The sequence below is a fragment of the Taudactylus pleione genome, unplaced genomic scaffold (assembly GCF_031769625.1).
Source record: "Taudactylus pleione unplaced genomic scaffold, aTauple2 ptg000214l, whole genome shotgun sequence".
In the NCBI taxonomy this organism is placed as follows: Eukaryota; Metazoa; Chordata; class Amphibia; order Anura; family Myobatrachidae; genus Taudactylus; species Taudactylus pleione.
The window spans coordinates 5,298,743-5,317,650 of record NW_028284616.1 but is presented as its reverse complement, the minus strand read 5'-3'; the positions used below and the strand labels follow the sequence as shown (position 1 = coordinate 5,317,650).

General features: G+C 51.8%; 1 pseudogene across 1 annotated transcript in view; it reads right to left on the bottom strand.

The window, feature by feature from the left end:
- LOC148517541 (NEDD4-like E3 ubiquitin-protein ligase WWP1) overlaps positions 1-17,872 on the bottom strand; it is a 50,127-nt pseudogene extending 32,255 nt beyond the window's left edge. Inside the window, exons 1-4 of the transcript XR_015879264.1 lie at positions 17,806-17,872; positions 14,911-15,052; positions 13,297-13,421; positions 13,034-13,177 (exon numbers count right to left, since the gene is read on the bottom strand). The product of XR_015879264.1 is annotated as an NEDD4-like E3 ubiquitin-protein ligase WWP1 (transcript). The remainder of the gene's footprint in view (positions 1-13,033; positions 13,178-13,296; positions 13,422-14,910; positions 15,053-17,805) is intronic.
- Positions 17,873-18,908: the final 1,036 nt, after the last annotated feature.

Genomic DNA, 18,908 nt, shown 5'->3' with positions numbered 1-18,908 from the left:
TGATATGGAAGATGTTGCAGGAGCTGCTACAGCTTCATCAGATGGCACACTATGCCCTCCTGGTGCAGCACTGGCAGCAGATGTGGAAGGTGCTGGTGCATCTGCTGTGTCGCTTGTAGCGTCCTCACGATCTGATATGGAAGATGTTGCAGGAGCTGGTACAGCTTCATCAGATGGCACACTATGCCCTCCTGGTGCAGCACTGGCAGCAGATGTGGAAGGTGCTGGTGCATCTGCTGTGTCACTTGTAGCGTCCTCACCATCTGATATGGAAAATGTTGCAGGAGCTGGTACAGCTTCATCAGATGGCACACTATGCCCTCCTGGTGCAGCACTGGCAGCAGATGTGGAAGGTGCTGGTGCGTCTGCTGTGTCGCTTGTAGCGTCCCCACCATCTGATATGGAAGATGTTGCAGGAGCTGGTACAGCTTCATCAGATGGCACACTATCCCCTCCTGGTGCAGCACTGGCAGCAGATGTGGAAGGTGCTGCTGCATCTGCTGTGTCACTTGTAGCATCCTCACCATATGATATGGAAGATGTTGCAGGAGCTGCTACAGCTTCATCAGATGGCACACTATGCCCTCATGGTGCAGCACTGGCAGCAGATGTGGAAGGTGCTGGTGCATCTGCTATGTCGCTTGTAGCATCCTCACCGTATGTTGTGGAAGATGTTGCAGGAGCTGGTACAGCTTCATCAGATGGCACACTATGCCCTCCTGGTGCAGCACTGGCAGCAGATGTGGAATGTGCTGGTGCGTCTGCTGTATCGTTTGCAGCGTCCTCACCATCTGATATGGAAGATGTTGGAGGAGCTGGTACAGCTTCATCAGATGGCACACTATACCCTCCTGGTGCAGCACTGGCAGCAGATGTGGAAGGTGCTGGTGCATCTGCTGTGTCACTTGTAGCGCCCTCACCATCTGATATGGAAAATGTTGCAGGAGCTGGTACAGCTTCATCAGATGGCACACTATGCCCTCCTGGTGAAGCACTGGCAGCAGATGTGGAAGGTGCTGGTGCATCTGCTGTGTCGCTTGTAGAGTCCTCACCATCTGATATGGAAGATGTTGCAGGAGCTGGTACAGCTTCATCAGATGGCACACTATGCCCTCCTGGTGCAGCACTGGCAGCAGATGTGGAAGGTGCTGCTGCATCTGCTGTGTCACTTGTAGCATCCTCACCATCTGATATGGAAGATGTTGCAGGAGCTGGTACAGCTTCATCAGATGGCACACTATGCCCTCCTGGTGCAGCACTGGCAGCAGATGTGGAAGGTGCTGGTGCAGCTGCTGTGTCACTTGTAGCGTCCTCACCATCTGATATGGAAAATGTTGCAGGAGCTGGTACAGCTTCATCAGATGGTACACTATGCCCTCCTGGTGCAGCACTGGCAGCAGATGTGGAAGGTGCTGGTGCGTCTGCTGTGTCGCTTGTAGCGTCCTCACCATCTGATATGGAAGATGTTGCAGGAGCTGGTACAGCTTCATCAGATGGCACACTATGCCCTCCTGGTGCAGCACTGGCAGCAGATGTGGAAGGTGCTGGTGCATCTGCTGTGTCACTTGTAGCGTCCTCACCATCTGATATGGAAGATGTTGCAGGAGCTGGTACAGCTTCATCAGATGGCACACTATGCCCTCCTGGTGCAGCACTGGCAGCAGATGTGGAAGGTGCTGGTGCGTCTGCTGTGTCACTTGTAGCGTCCTCACCATCTGATATGGAAAATGTTGCAGGAGCTGGTACAGCTTCAATAGATGGCACACTATGCCCTCCTGGTGCAGCACTGGCAGTAGATGTGGAAGGTGCTGGTGCGTCTGCTGTGTCGCTTGTAGCGTCCTCACCATCTGATATGGAAGATGTTGCAGGAGCTGGTACAGCTTCATCAGATGGCACACTATGCCCTCCTGGTGCAGCACTGGCAGCAGATGTGGAAGGTGCTGCTGCATCTGCTGTGTCACTTGTAGCGTCCTCACCATCTGATATGGGAGATGTTGCAGGAGCTGGTACAGCTTCATCAGATGGCACACTATGCCCTCCTGGTGCAGCACTGGCAGCAGATGTGGAAGGTGCTGGTGCATCTGCTGTGTCACTTGTAGTGTCCTCACCATCTGATATGGAAGATGTTGCAGGAGCTGGTACAGCTTCATCAGATGGCACACTATGCCCTCCTGGTGCAGCACTGGCAGCAGATGTGGAAGGTGCTGGTGCATCTGCTGTGTCACTTGTAGCGTCCTCACCATCTGATATGGGAGATGTTGCAGGAGCTGGTACAGCTTCATCAGATGGCACACTATGCCCTCCTGGTGCAGCACTGGCAGCAGATGTGGAAGGTGCTGGTGCATCTGCTGTGTCACTTGTAGTGTCCTCACCATCTGATATGGAAGATGTTGCAGGAGCTGGTACAGCTTCATCAGATGGCACACTATGCCCTCCTGGTGCAGCACTGGCAGCAGATGTGGAAGGTGCTGGTGCATCTGCTGTGTCACTTGTAGCGTCCTCACCATCTGATATGGAAGATGTTGCAGGAGCTGGTACAGCTTCATCAGATGGCACACTATGCCCTCCTGGTGCAGCACTGGCAGTAGATGTGGAAGGTGCTGGTGCGTCTGCTGTGTCACTTGTAGAGTCCTCACCATCTGATATGGAAGATGTTGCAGGAGCTGCTACAGCTTCATCAGATGGCACACTATGCTCTCCTGGTGCAGCACTGGCAGCAGATGTGGAAGGTGCTGGTGCATCTGCTGTGTCACTTGTAGCGTCCTCACCATCTGATATGGAAAATGTTGCAGGAGCTGGTACAGCTTCATCAGATGGCACACTATGCCCTCCTGGTGCAGCACTGGCAGCAGATGTGGAAGGTGCTGGTGCGTCTGCTGTGTCGCTTGTAGCGTCCTCACCATCTGATATGGAAGATGTTTCAGGAGCTGGTACAGCTTCATCAGATGGCACACTATGCCCTCCTGGTGCAGCACTGGCAGCAGATGTGGAAGGTGCTGCTGCATCTGCTGTGTCACTTGTAGCGTCCTCACCATCTGATATGGAAAATGTTGCAGGAGCTGGTACAGCTTCATCAGATGGCACACTATGCCCTCCTGGTGCAGCACTGGCAGCAGATGTGGAAGGTGCTGGTGCGTCTGCTGTGTCGCTTGTAGCATCCTCACCATCTGATATGGAAGATGTTGCAGGAGCTGGTACAGCTTCATCAGATGGCAGACTATGCCCTCCTGGTGCAGCACTGGCAGCAGATGTGGAAGGTACTGGTGCATCTGCTGTGTCACTTGTAGCGTCCTCACCATCTGATATGGAAGATGTTGCAGGAGCTGCTACAGCTTCATCACACTATGCCCTCCTGGTGCAGCACTGGCAGCAGATGTGGAAGGTGCTGGTGCATCTGCTGTGTCACTTGTAGCGTCCTCACCATCTGATATGGAAAATGTTGCAGGAGCTGGTACAGCTTCATCAGATGGCACACTATGCCCTCCTGGTGCAGCACTGGCAGCAGATGTGGAAGGTGCTGGTGCGTCTGCTGTGTCACTTGTAGCGTCCTCACCATCTGATATGGAAAATGTTGCAGGAGCTGGTACAGCTTCAATAGATGGCACACTATGCCCTCCTGGTGCAGCACTGGCAGTAGATGTGGAAGGTGCTGGTGCGTCTGCTGTGTCGCTTGTAGCGTCCTCACCATCTGATATGGAAGATGTTGCAGGAGCTGGTACAGCTTCATCAGATGGCACACTATCCCCTCCTGGTGCAGCACTGGCAGCAGATGTGGAAGGTGCTGCTGCATCTGCTGTGTCACTTGTAGCGTCCTCACCATCTGATATGGAAGATGTTGCAGGAGCTGGTACAGCTTCATCAGATGGCACACTATGCCCTCCTGGTGCAGCACTGGCAGCAGATGTGGAAGGTGCTGCTGCATCTGCTGTGTCACTTGTAGCGTCCTCACCATCTGATATGGGAGATGTTGCAGGAGCTGGTACAGCTTCATCAGATGGCACACTATGCCCTCATGGTGCAGCACTGGCAGCAGATGTGGAAGGTGCTGGTGAATCTGCTGTGTCACTTGTAGCGTCCTCACCATCTGATATGGAAGATGTTGCAGGAGCTGCTACAGCTTCATCAGATGGCACACTATGCCCTCCTGGTGCAGCACTGGCAGCAGATGTGGAAGGTGCTGGTGCGTCTGCTGTGTCACTTGTAGCATCCTCACCATCTGATATGGAAAATGTTGCAGGAGCTGGTATAGCTTCATCAGATGGCACACTATGCCCTCCTGGTGCAGCACTGGCAGCAGATGTGGAAGTTGCTGGTGCGTCTGCTGTGTCGCTTGTAGCGTCCTCACCATCTGATATGGAAGATGTTGCAGGAGCTGGTACAGCTTCATCAGATGGCACACTATGCCCTCCTGGTGCAGCACTGGCAGCAGATGTGGAAGGTGCTGGTGCATCTGCTGTGTCACTTGTAGCGTCCTCACCATCTGATATGGAAGATGTTGCAGGAGCTGGTACAGCTTCATCAGATGGCACACTATGCCCTCCTGGTGCAGCACTGGCAGCAGATGTGGAAGGTGCTGGTGCGTCTGCTGTGTCACTTGTAGCGTCCTCACCATCTGATATGGAAAATGTTGCAGGAGCTGGTACAGCTTCAATAGATGGCACACTATGCCCTCCTGGTGCAGCACTGGCAGTAGATGTGGAAGGTGCTGGTGCGTCTGCTGTGTCGCTTGTAGCGTCCTCACCATCTGATATGGAAGATGTTGCAGGAGCTGGTACAGCTTCATCAGATGGCACACTATCCCCTTCTGGTGCAGCACTGGCAGCAGATGTGGAAGGTGCTGCTGCATCTGCTGTGTCACTTGTAGCGTCCTCACCATCTGATATGGAAGATGTTGCAGGAGCTGGTACAGCTTCATCAGATGGCACACTATGCCCTCCTGGTGCAGCACTGGCAGCAGATGTGGAAGGTGCTGCTGCATCTGCTGTGTCACTTGTAGCGTCCTCACCATCTGATATGGGAGATGTTGCAGGAGCTGGTACAGCTTCATCAGATGGCACACTATGCCCTCCTGGTGCAGCACTGGCAGCAGATGTGGAAGGTGCTGGTGCATCTGCTGTGTCACTTGTAGTGTCCTCACCATCTGATATGGAAGATGTTGCAGGAGCTGGTACAGCTTCATCAGATGGCACACTATGCCCTCCTGGTGCAGCACTGGCAGCAGATGAGGAAGGTGCTGGTGCATCTGCTGTGTCACTTGTAGCGTCCTCACCATCTGATATGGAAGATGTTGCAGGAGCTGGTACAGCTTCATCAGATGGCACACTATGCCCTCCTGGTGCAGCACTGGCAGTAGATGTGGAAGGTGCTGGTGCGTCTGCTGTGTCACTTGTAGAGTCCTCACCATCTGATATGGAAGATGTTGCAGGAGCTGCTACAGCTTCATCAGATGGCACACTATGCTCTCCTGGTGCAGCACTGGCAGCAGATGTGGAAGGTGCTGGTGCATCTGCTGTGTCACTTGTAGCGTCCTCACCATCTGATATGGAAAATGTTGCAGGAGCTGGTACAGCTTCATCAGATGGCACACTATGCCCTCCTGGTGCAGCACTGGCAGCAGATGTGGAAGGTGCTGGTGCGTCTGCTGTGTCGCTTGTAGCGTCCTCACCATCTGATATGGAAGATGTTTCAGGAGCTGGTACAGCTTCATCAGATGGCACACTATGCCCTCCTGGTGCAGCACTGGCAGCAGATGTGGAAGGTGCTGCTGCATCTGCTGTGTCACTTGTAGCGTCCTCACCATCTGATATGGAAAATGTTGCAGGAGCTGGTACAGCTTCATCAGATGGCACACTATGCCCTCCTGGTGCAGCACTGGCAGCAGATGTGGAAGGTGCTGGTGCGTCTGCTGTGTCGCTTGTAGCATCCTCACCATCTGATATGGAAGATGTTGCAGGAGCTGGTACAGCTTCATCAGATGGCAGACTATGCCCTCCTGGTGCAGCACTGGCAGCAGATGTGGAAGGTACTGGTGCATCTGCTGTGTCACTTGTAGCGTCCTCACCATCTGATATGGAAGATGTTGCAGGAGCTGCTACAGCTTCATCAGATGGCACACTATGCCCTCCTGGTGCAGCACTGGCAGCAGATGTGGAAGGTGCTGGTGCATCTGCTGTGTCACTTGTAGCGTCCTCACCATCTGATATGGAAAATGTTGCAGGAGCTGGTACAGCTTCATCAGATGGCACACTATGCCCTCCTGGTGCAGCACTGGCAGCAGATGTGGAAGGTGCTGCTGCATCTGCTGTGTCACTTGTAGCGTCCTCACCATCTGATATGGAAGATGTTGCAGGAGCTGGTACAGCTTCATCAGATGGCACACTATGCCCTCCTTTTGCAGCACTGGAAGCAGATGTGGAAGGTGCTGCTGCATCTGCTGTGTCACTTGTAGCGTCCTCACCATCTGATATGGAAAATGATGCAGGAGCTGGTACAGCTTCATCAGATGGCACACTATGCCCTCCTGGTGCAGCACTGGCAGCAGATGTGGAAGGTGCTGGTGCATCTGCTGTGTCGCTTGTAGCGTCCTCACGATCTGATATGGAAGATGTTGCAGGAGCTGGTACAGCTTCATCAGAGGGCACACTATGCCCTCCTGGTGCAGCACTGGCAGCAGATGTGGAAGGTGCTGGTGCATCTGCTGTGTCACTTGTAGCGTCCTCACCATCTGATATGGAAAATGTTGCAGGAGCTGGTACAGCTTCATCAGATGGCACACTATGCCCTCCTGGTGCAGCACTGGCAGCAGATGTGGAAGGTGCTGGTGCGTCTGCTGTGTCGCTTGTAGCGTCCCCACCATCTGATATGGAAGATGTTGCAGGAGCTGGTACAGCTTCATCAGATGGCACACTATCCCCTCCTGGTGCAGCACTGGCAGCAGATGTGGAAGGTGCTGCTGCATCTGCTGTGTCACTTGTAGCATCCTCACCATATGATATGGAAGATGTTGCAGGAGCTGCTACAGCTTCATCAGATGGCACACTATGCCCTCCTGGTGCAGCACTGGCAGCAGATGTGGAAAGTGCTGGTGCATCTGCTATGTCGCTTGTAGCATCCTCACCGTATGATATGGAAGATGTTGCAGGAGCTGATACAGCGTCATCAGATGGCACACTATGCCCTCCTGGTGCAGCACTGGCAGCAGATGTGGAATGTGCTGGTGCGTCTGCTGTATCGTTTGCAGCGTCCTCACCATCTGATATGGAAGATGTTGGAGGAGCTGGTACAGCTTCATCAGATGGCACACTATACCCTCCTGGTGCAGCACTGGCAGCAGATGTGGAAGGTGCTGGTGCATCTGCTGTGTCACTTGTAGCGTCCTCACCATCTGATATGGAAGATGTTGCAGGAGCTGGTACAGCTTCATCAGATGGCACACTATGCCCTCCTGGTGCAGCACTGGCAGCAGATGTGGAAGGTGCTGGTGCATCTGCTGTGTCACTTGTAGCGTCCTCGCCATCTGATATGGAAGATATTGCAGGAGCTGCTACAGTTTCATCAGATGGCACACTATGTCCTCCTGGTGCAGCACTGGCAGCAGATGTGGAAGGTGCTGCTGCATCTGCTGTGTCACTTGTAGCGCCCTCACCATCTGATATGGAAAATGTTGCAGGAGCTGGTACAGCTTCATCAGATGGCACACTATGCCCTCCAAGTGAAGCACTGGCAGCAGATGTGGAATGTGCTGGTGCGTCTGCTGTATCGTTTGCAGCGTCCTCACCATCTGATATGGAAGATGTTGGAGGAGCTGGTACAGCTTCATCAGATGGCACACTATGCCCTCCTGGTGCAGCACTGGCAGCAGATGTGGAAGGTGCTGCTACATATGCTGTGTCACTTGTAGCGTCCTCACCATCTGATAAGGAAGATGTTGCAGGAGCTGGTACAGCTTCATCAGATGGCACACTATGCCCTCCTGGTGCAGCACTGGCAGCAGATGTGGAAGGTGCTGGTGCATCTGCTGTGTCACTTGTAGCGTCCTCACCATCTGATATGGAAGATGTTGCAGGAGCTGCTACAGCTTCATCAGATGGCACACTATGCCCTCCTGGTGCAGCACTGGCAGCAGATGTGGAAGGTGCTGGTGCATCTGCTGTGTCGCTTGTAGCGTCCTCACCATCTGATATGGAAGATGTTGCAGGAGCTGGTACAGCTTCATCAGATGGCACACTATGCCCTCCTGGTGCAGCACTGGCAGCAGATGTGGAAGGTGCTGGTGAGTCTGCTGTGTCACTTGTAGCGTCCTCACCATCTGATATGGAAGATGTTGCAGGAGCTGCTACAGCTTCATCAGATGGCACACTATGCCCTCCTGGTGCAGCACTGGCAGCAGATGTGGAAGGTGCTGGTGCATCTGCTGTGTCGCTTGTAGCGTCCTCACGATCTGATATGGAAGATGTTGCAGGAGCTGGTACAGCTTCATCAGATGGCACACTATGCCCTCCTGGTGCAGCACTGGCAGCAGATGTGGAAGGTGCTGGTGCATCTGCTGTGTCACTTGTAGCGTCCTCACCATCTGATATGGAAAATGTTGCAGGAGCTGGTACAGCTTCATCAGATGGCACACTATGCCCTCCTGGTGCAGCACTGGCAGCAGATGTGGAAGGTGCTGGTGCGTCTGCTGTGTCGCTTGTAGCGTCCCCACCATCTGATATGGAAGATGTTGCAGGAGCTGGTACAGCTTCATCAGATGGCACACTATCCCCTCCTGGTGCAGCACTGGCAGCAGATGTGGAAGGTGCTGCTGCATCTGCTGTGTCACTTGTAGCATCCTCACCATATGATATGGAAGATGTTGCAGGAGCTGCTACAGCTTCATCAGATGGCACACTATGCCCTCATGGTGCAGCACTGGCAGCAGATGTGGAAGGTGCTGGTGCATCTGCTATGTCGCTTGTAGCATCCTCACCGTATGATGTGGAAGATGTTGCAGGAGCTGGTACAGCTTCATCAGATGGCACACTATGCCCTCCTGGTGCAGCACTGGCAGCAGATGTGGAATGTGCTGGTGCGTCTGCTGTATCGTTTGCAGCGTCCTCACCATCTGATATGGAAGATGTTGGAGGAGCTGGTACAGCTTCATCAGATGGCACACTATACCCTCCTGGTGCAGCACTGGCAGCAGATGTGGAAGGTGCTGGTGCATCTGCTGTGTCACTTGTAGCGCCCTCACCATCTGATATGGAAAATGTTGCAGGAGCTGGTACAGCTTCATCAGATGGCACACTATGCCCTCCTGGTGAAGCACTGGCAGCAGATGTGGAAGGTGCTGGTGCATCTGCTGTGTCGCTTGTAGAGTCCTCACCATCTGATATGGAAGATGTTGCAGGAGCTGGTACAGCTTCATCAGATGGCACACTATGCCCTCCTGGTGCAGCACTGGCAGCAGATGTGGAAGGTGCTGCTGCATCTGCTGTGTCACTTGTAGCGTCCTCACCATCTGATATGGAAGATGTTGCAGGAGCTGGTACAGCTTCATCAGATGGCACACTATGCCCTCCTGGTGCAGCACTGGCAGCAGATGTGGAAGGTGCTGGTGCAGCTGCTGTGTCACTTGTAGCGTCCTCACCATCTGATATGGAAAATGTTGCAGGAGCTGGTACAGCTTCATCAGATGGTACACTATGCCCTCCTGGTGCAGCACTGGCAGCAGATGTGGAAGGTGCTGGTGCGTCTGCTGTGTCGCTTGTAGCGTCCTCACCATCTGATATGGAAGATGTTGCAGGAGCTGGTACAGCTTCATCAGATGGCACACTATGCCCTCCTGGTGCAGCACTGGCAGCAGATGTGGAAGGTGCTGGTGCATCTGCTGTGTCACTTGTAGCGTCCTCACCATCTGATATGGAAGATGTTGCAGGAGCTGGTACAGCTTCATCAGATGGCACACTATGCCCTCCTGGTGCAGCACTGGCAGCAGATGTGGAAGGTGCTGGTGCGTCTGCTGTGTCACTTGTAGCGTCCTCACCATCTGATATGGAAAATGTTGCAGGAGCTGGTACAGCTTCAATAGATGGCACACTATGCCCTCCTGGTGCAGCACTGGCAGTAGATGTGGAAGGTGCTGGTGCGTCTGCTGTGTCGCTTGTAGCGTCCTCACCATCTGATATGGAAGATGTTGCAGGAGCTGGTACAGCTTCATCAGATGGCACACTATCCCCTCCTGGTGCAGCACTGGCAGCAGATGTGGAAGGTGCTGCTGCATCTGCTGTGTCACTTGTAGCGTCCTCACCATCTGATATGGAAGATGTTGCAGGAGCTGGTACAGCTTCATCAGATGGCACACTATGCCCTCCTGGTGCAGCACTGGCAGCAGATGTGGAAGGTGCTGCTGCATCTGCTGTGTCACTTGTAGCGTCCTCACCATCTGATATGGGAGATGTTGCAGGAGCTGGTACAGCTTCATCAGATGGCACACTATGCCCTCCTGGTGCAGCACTGGCAGCAGATGTGGAAGGTGCTGGTGCATCTGCTGTGTCACTTGTAGTGTCCTCACCATCTGATATGGAAGATGTTGCAGGAGCTGGTACAGCTTCATCAGATGGCACACTATGCCCTCCTGGTGCAGCACTGGCAGCAGATGTGGAAGGTGCTGGTGCATCTGCTGTGTCACTTGTAGCGTCCTCACCATCTGATATGGAAGATGTTGCAGGAGCTGGTACAGCTTCATCAGATGGCACACTATGCCCTCCTGGTGCAGCACTGGCAGTAGATGTGGAAGGTGCTGGTGCGTCTGCTGTGTCACTTGTAGAGTCCTCACCATCTGATATGGAAGATGTTGCAGGAGCTGCTACAGCTTCATCAGATGGCACACTATGCTCTCCTGGTGCAGCACTGGCAGCAGATGTGGAAGGTGCTGGTGCATCTGCTGTGTCACTTGTAGCGTCCTCACCATCTGATATGGAAAATGTTGCAGGAGCTGGTACAGCTTCATCAGATGGCACACTATGCCCTCCTGGTGCAGCACTGGCAGCAGATGTGGAAGGTGCTGGTGCGTCTGCTGTGTCGCTTGTAGCGTCCTCACCATCTGATATGGAAGATGTTTCAGGAGCTGGTACAGCTTCATCAGATGGCACACTATGCCCTCCTGGTGCAGCACTGGCAGCAGATGTGGAAGGTGCTGCTGCATCTGCTGTGTCACTTGTAGCGTCCTCACCATCTGATATGGAAAATGTTGCAGGAGCTGGTACAGCTTCATCAGATGGCACACTATGCCCTCCTGGTGCAGCACTGGCAGCAGATGTGGAAGGTGCTGGTGCGTCTGCTGTGTCGCTTGTAGCATCCTCACCATCTGATATGGAAGATGTTGCAGGAGCTGGTACAGCTTCATCAGATGGCAGACTATGCCCTCCTGGTGCAGCACTGGCAGCAGATGTGGAAGGTACTGGTGCATCTGCTGTGTCACTTGTAGCGTCCTCACCATCTGATATGGAAGATGTTGCAGGAGCTGCTACAGCTTCATCACACTATGCCCTCCTGGTGCAGCACTGGCAGCAGATGTGGAAGGTGCTGGTGCATCTGCTGTGTCACTTGTAGCGTCCTCACCATCTGATATGGAAAATGTTGCAGGAGCTGGTACAGCTTCATCAGATGGCACACTATGCCCTCCTGGTGCAGCACTGGCAGCAGATGTGGAAGGTGCTGCTGCATCTGCTGTGTCACTTGTAGCGTCCTCACCATCTGATATGGAAGATGTTGCAGGAGCTGGTACAGCTTCATCAGATGGCACACTATGCCCTCCTTTTGCAGCACTGGAAGCAGATGTGGAAGGTGCTGCTGCATCTGCTGTGTCACTTGTAGCGTCCTCACCATCTGATATGGAAAATGATGCAGGAGCTGGTACAGCTTCATCAGATGGCACACTATGCCCTCCTGGTGCAGCACTGGCAGCAGATGTGAAAGGTGCTGGTGCGTCTGCTGTGTCGCTTGTAGCGTCCTCAACATCTGATATGGAAGACGTTGCAAGAGCTAGTACAGCTTCATCAGATGGCACACTATGCCCTCCTGGTGCAGCACTGGCAGCAGATGTGGAAGGTGCTGGTGCATCTGCTGTGTCACTTGTAGTGTCCTCACCATCTGATATGGAAAATGTTGCAGGAGCTGGTACAGCTTCATCAGATGGCACACTATGCCCTCCTGGTGCAGCACTGGCAGCAGATGTGGAAGGTGCTGGTGCATCTGCTGTGTCACTTGTAGTGTCCTCACCATCTGATATGGAAAATGTTGCAGGAGCTGGTACAGCTTCATCAGATGGCACACTAATGGAACTTGCACCAGAGAGAAATAATTAATTTTAAGAACATAATACTCTTCGATGACATTACATGTGAAACTGAACATGTGTGTGCAGAACATAGAATTGTGTTTTTTATGTGTGTATCTGTACTGCTCACTAGTAATAAAGGATGTTATACTTGCAGATGAGCCATGTTCTCTCTCTGGTACAGGGGTACTGAATCAGAGGACCTCATGTAAGATCTGATGAGGTTATAGGGCCAGGAACAAAAAGTACATGGTTTATTTTGAAGCTTTCATGCTGTGACTGCACATGGATGCTAAAGTCTTAGGATGGGTTGGGCACAGGATCCCGGCAATTAGAATGCCGACAGTCTGAATACCCACAGTGGCACCCCGACATTCATAATCTCAATAGAATTTGATAAGTCTTATAACCCTTACCCTAACCCCCCTAACCATCCCCTCCCACAGCCTAACCCTAACCCTCCCCTCCCGCAGCCTAACCCTAACCCTCCCCCTACAGGGCCTAACCCTAACCCTTCCCCTAGTGCCTAACCCTAACCCTTACACCTAAAGGGAGAAAGGAAGAGAGAGAGAGAGGGGGGGCAGAGAGGGAAAGAGAGAGAGAGAAGGGATAGAGAGAGAGACAGTGACGGAGCAGAGAGTGGGGAGAGAGAGTTTTACCTCTCAAATAAATCACTTACAGCAGGATCGTCCCGCATAAAGCACACACATTACTTACTGGCTGCTGGGGCTGTAGTGTCATATGTTGTTAAGGACTCAGGCTCCACAATCAGTCCATCCAGGATAACGGTCAGCTCGCCTGTTTGGACCTCGCCGTGTTTTCCCTCCAATAAGAGCGGTAATTGCTCTACAGCTCGTTCTACTGAAACACAAAGTAAGTGACTAAGTTCTATGGAACACTCTACATCTACTAAAGTGGAGGCTGCAATGATAATGAGACTGGGGCCTGTGCAGGATGTGGCAGAAGTTGCTTCAGCTTACATTGTCCATGGTGTGTCACCAAGGCTTGCTTCAGGTCTATGATGGCTTTCCCCAGCAAGGTGTCAGCTCTCAGAGTATGGTTGCTCCATACCCTAACTTCCAGGGTGGTGTCTGGGGTTACGCTCCTGTACACAGGGGGAAATACAATTAGTATTTGGCTTGTTCTTGTATAACAATCCAAGGGAAATAATTATTAAGAAACATTTTTAGTATAACATATATGTTTTGGAGGTATCTGCAAATATTAAGGATCCCGAGGATTTAAGGAGAGACAGCAGCAAAAATCTCTAATATCTACTGTGATCCCCAGGGGGTGGCAGCCGGCCTAATGGATTTACCAAGGTCTGGAATGCCCCGGCCCTAATGCCATCTGAAGATGTTAGCCTACAGTAGGTTATGGTCTATATCATGGCCGCGCATGTTTTGTAGGTGCACTGCTGCTGAACCAGAAAGTAGAGTAATAGTGTAAGCTCTTCGCAGGATGACCCCTTATTGGAGCCCGTGTCCCAGCAAGAGAATAATAATAAATTTAAATGAAAATTGTAATTCACGCCACATACGAAATGCAGGATATGATAAATGGGCCCAAGAAATACAGATAAGGAGAGTTTTATTCTATATACTGTATAGCAAATGTGTTCTTTACAAAGGTGATGATGTACTAAGCTTTGGAAAGAGATAAAGTGGAGAGTGATAAAGTACCAATCAGCTCCTCGCTGTCATGTTACAGGCTGTGTTTGAAAAATGACAATTAGGAGCTGATAGGTTAGTACTTTATCTCTCTCCACTTCTCTCCAAGGCTTTGTACATCTACCCCAAAGTGACATCACTACAAATGGGAAATAGTGTCAATGTTATAAAAAAAAATTCTAAAATCATACTAATAACAGATGATAACAAACTTACTGCTTGCACCCATGGGAAGTAATAACAGAATCCTGGTAACAGATTTGCCTCACAGCCCCCTGCAGCATAATGTACGATGTACTGAGCGCTCCCATAGCCTCCCATTGCATTGTGCCGAGCACCACCACCTGCTTACATTATGTGTAGGACAATCAGCAGTCAGGCCCGCTGAGAGCCGTGGCGGGCCCAGGTAATAGGGGGCGTGGCCTAATCGTGGGAGGCGTGGCAACGCCACCTTCCTAGAAAAAAAAAAGATATGCAGCAGCGCTGCGCGCTGGGGAGGGGGGGCGCTCTGTGCCCCCTCAGCCCTACTCAAAGCCAGGGGGGGCGCGATCAGTGTGATCGCTCCCCCCCACAGGCATAGGAGACTGCTGTGGCTGCTGCTCAACAGCCACGAGCAGTCTCCACTGCAGCTCAGCACACGCTGTGTGCTGGGCTGCTGTGAGGGAGGGGGAGCGGCGCCGGACCTGGGCCCCCCACCGGGCCCCTCAGTAAACCCGGGCCCCGGTAATCTGTACCCGCTCCCCCCCCTCTCGGCGCCCCTGTCAGCAGTACAGCACAGCTATCAGGCCTTACCGCTATGAGCCTGTGACTATAAGACCTCTCTGTACAAGCTCCTACTGTTACATGATTAGCAGGACACCAGCTCTCACACCGGTCCTGTAACTACAGAGAAGTATCAGAGCGTTACATGATAATAGGACTTACACAGTGACCTCTTCCTCCCATGTAGGGTTAGTAGAGCTTTTAGCTCTAGCCGTCCTCTTGCTGGTAATTCCCCCCACAGCCAGCTCAGCGTACACGGCCGCTCCAAACCAATGCTTCTTTTTGGTGAATTTGGCTGAAGACACTGAAACAGAAGAAAAGGAAAAATTCGCCCCATCAGTGTGTAACACGTGTACCTTGTCCTTAGCCGTCCTCACTTAGAATATAAAGGTGCTCTAAGTGTGTGTGACATATTTCCAGATATATTTGTTATTTATTTGTGGGTCTGTATAATATAGGTGCAGAGGCCTCAGGAGAGGTCCCTCTATCATTCTACTAGTTAGAGAGAAGATGGGTCACTAGTCCAAACACTAAAACCCAATGCTTGTTGCTTTCTCACCACTGATTACACTGATAAGACGGCAGCTCTGACATTCACGAAAGATTCCTCCATTAATGGGTTTCTCAATTATTACAACAAAAAATGAATGGATGGTCCATAGATATAAGGGAGAGATGTATCATCGGCGATATCGCCGATGCGGTACATCCCCCCCGACTTCGCGTAAATACCACAGTTAATTACCGCGGTATGTACCAAGAATATCGCAAAGAACAGCTCTCTCGATGAGAGTGGCCTTTGCGATGCTGCCGGGCAGAGGGGACTTCCGGGTTTAACACCCAGAAGTCCTTCTGCGCATGCGCAGAAGGACGCGGGCCGCAGGGGCTCATGGGAGGGATTCGTTCGGATCCCTCCCAGCCCCGAGCGTCGCGCTAAGAAGCCCATAGGCTTCTATTGGGTAACGCCACCTGAAGGTGGCGTTACCTAGCAATGCGAAGCAGCAGAATGCAGCGCATTCTGCTGCTTAATACATACGGGAAATGCGGTAAAACCCCCGAAAACTGCATTTTCGGGGGTTTTACCGCATTTTCGCTGATGATACATCTCCCCCTAAGGGACGGAGATGGCTGGGAGGGATCCGAACGGATCCCTCCCATGAGCCCCCGCGGCCCACATCCTTCTGCGCAATCGCAGAAGGACTTCTGGGTGTTAAACCCGGAAGTCCCTCTGTCCGGCAGCATCGCAAAGGAGAGCTCTCACCGAGAGAGCTGTTCTTTGCGATATTCTTGGTACATACCGCGGTAATTAACCGCGGTATGTACGCAAAGTCGAGGGGGATGTACCGTATCGGCGATGTCGCCGATGATACATCTCCCCCTAAGTCTTTTACAACGATAAAACATCTGACCCTACACTTCCCTATTATCAGGTGGCTGTCGTTTCTCCAAAGCCTGATGTTCCATCAGGTATAAATCTATAGAGAAAGGCGCCCTCTAGTGTAGTGATTATAGTACACAACCCAGTGATAATGTGACCTCTTGGTGTTTTACTGAATATTTTGTAATTATACTAATCACTACACTAGAGACAATATAGTCACACTCATCCAGTCTGCCGCAGCCAGGAAGATATGAAGGATCATCCCTCAATGCTGTAGTAAGAAAAAGTGCAGCTTTAATCCAAGATACAGCAGGTACTGTCTGCCCAATATAACTAGGGACAGTATAATCACACTCACCCTGTATGGCAATATTACTATATATACTATATAGACTTGGCACCGGGTTATTGAATTCAAGGGTTTTGTATATTGTGTATATATATGTTTTGGCTACAATTAGTAACTTTACTGATCTATATAAGAACTGTAGCTTACATAGTAAAATACTAAGCTCAGGATGTGTATAGTCACATATATAGATACTGTACTTATAAACACAAAAGTGTCTGAGAGGCAGAAGCACAATTCGCCCCATGTCCTTAAGGGGGAGAGGCCGACCCGCCTGTGTCCCGCAACCCAGCTGTCCCACCCATAAATCAAACTCAGAGACAGGAAATTTGGGATACCAAACTGGCCACAACTTTATTTTCAACCTTATTAGCATACGCTGCAGGGCACCAAAATGAGCAGTGGGCAAGGCTATCTTCACTTCACTAGATTATTTTCCGGGGCGTGCCCCGCCTACCCAGTAGGCGCCCAGGCTACGCCCATTTTGGGAGCCGCCCCTGTGGCGCATATCACGCTCGCCTGGCACGCAGCCCCAGCGGTCCAACCGTCCAAAGCTGGAACCGAGCGTGCGGCCATTCGTCGAGGGTGAATCTGCAAACCTCGGCTGGCTCCCCCCTTACCTCTGCCTTGCGCACTGCTTCATTCCGCCCGCTGTGACAGAATCCGTAAGTACAACAAAACACTTGATATCATATGCATAACACTGCAAACAAAAACACTGAGACACCGAAATAGTGATAAAATTACACAAAACTCGAATGGTCAACCGACCCACTGCAATCTCTATCTGTTTCTTTTTTTAATTTATTTATTTATTAATTCTTATTTTTTTTTTTTTTATATATATAACCTACCAACCTTTGGGTGGGTGGATGGGAAATGCTCTGTGCACTGCTACCTGCGAATGCCTTGGCCCCCCGCCTTCCTCCCGATTTAAACCCTTGTGCGCTGCGCCGGCCCCCGATGGCCTCTACTGGCTGCCCTTCGCCCCAGGTGTGAGAAAGGGGAGGACGGGCATACCTGCCCATCCTCCCATTTTCCCGCCGCTGGCCCGCGGGCCGCAGGGCGCCCATCCTCCCTTAAATCGCTCCGGCGCCATCTTCTCGGCACCTCGGCTCCCGTTACAAGGGACTGTACCAGTATTTAAACACTGATCATGATGGCCCCGCCCCCTGCAGCACAAAGCTGCGATTTGCTGAATCACATAGGAGGGGGTGGGGCTATAATGTTGCTAGGGGAGTGGGCTTACCAGGAGAGTACGAAGGTCTTATGTAACAAGGCAAGGAACAATAAGGCTTCCTGTCTCACAGCAAATTAAGCATCTTACCTGTCACGTGCAGCTGTAATCCCTCATGGGTGGTGGTATCAGGCTGCTGGGGTGAGGTGGTGGCCATTTCAGGCTACAGATCTGGTCTCCAAAGCCGTAATAAAGTAAATTTTTGCACTAATAGAAGCCAGAGCGGAACACTCCGGCTGCCGGTGCAAATTCAGTCATCCGTAAAATCAATAAATCTCCAAGTAACTCAAAGTACAGAAGTACAGGAGTCACTGCTAAGCAGAGATGTATATCCCAGGATATCCAGGGCTATACTACAGGTGCTTAGAGAGAAATGGCTGCTGTACTGTGGCAGTTATTGTGATGCCTAGTGTATTATGTCACAATCACTCACACTAGGAGCTCTGTAGGCCCCTGTCCAGCACAGGGACGCAGAGGGGAAGGCAAAGGATGCTAATATAATAGTGACACAGAATGCTACATTTACATACCTCCCAACTTTGTAAGGTAGGGATGCGGGACTCTTTGCGCGCCAAAGGCGCGCATGCCCGAAAAGGGGGTGGGGATTCCCAAAAGGGGGCGTGTCATTGAGAAAACGGGGCATAGCCTCGCGGAAACCCCCCGTTTACGTCACTATAGGGGCGTTCCCAGCACTCTCCGAGATGCTGGGCAGCCCCCCAGACTCTCTCTACACTAGTGAACAGATGCCGTGCGCATCGCACGGCATCTGCTCACCTTCTGCACACCCGCTGCTCTGCATAGCAGAGCAGCAGGTGTGCAGAAGGTGAGCAGATGCCGTGAGATGTGCTCTCCCCAACTTCCCCCCCACCGCGGGACACTGTGGCCCGCGGGTGGGACAGAGGGACAGTCCCAGAAAAACAGGACTGTCCCGCTGAATGCGGGACAGTTGGGAGGTATACATTTACACTGGCAGCAATAATATATAATTATGTTATATCACCAAACATGACCGGGATATAACTAGTAGAATAACCTGACATAACAGGAGCACTATGGGCCTGATTCAGAGCCGGACGCTATTTGCGCTCGCTCGTCCAGAAAATAGGGGTGGCTATTCAAATGAACCGTTCGCTGTTTGCGGTCTGTTCACGCCTCTAGGTCTGATCGAGCGAACAAAACTTGCGGTCGTTTTT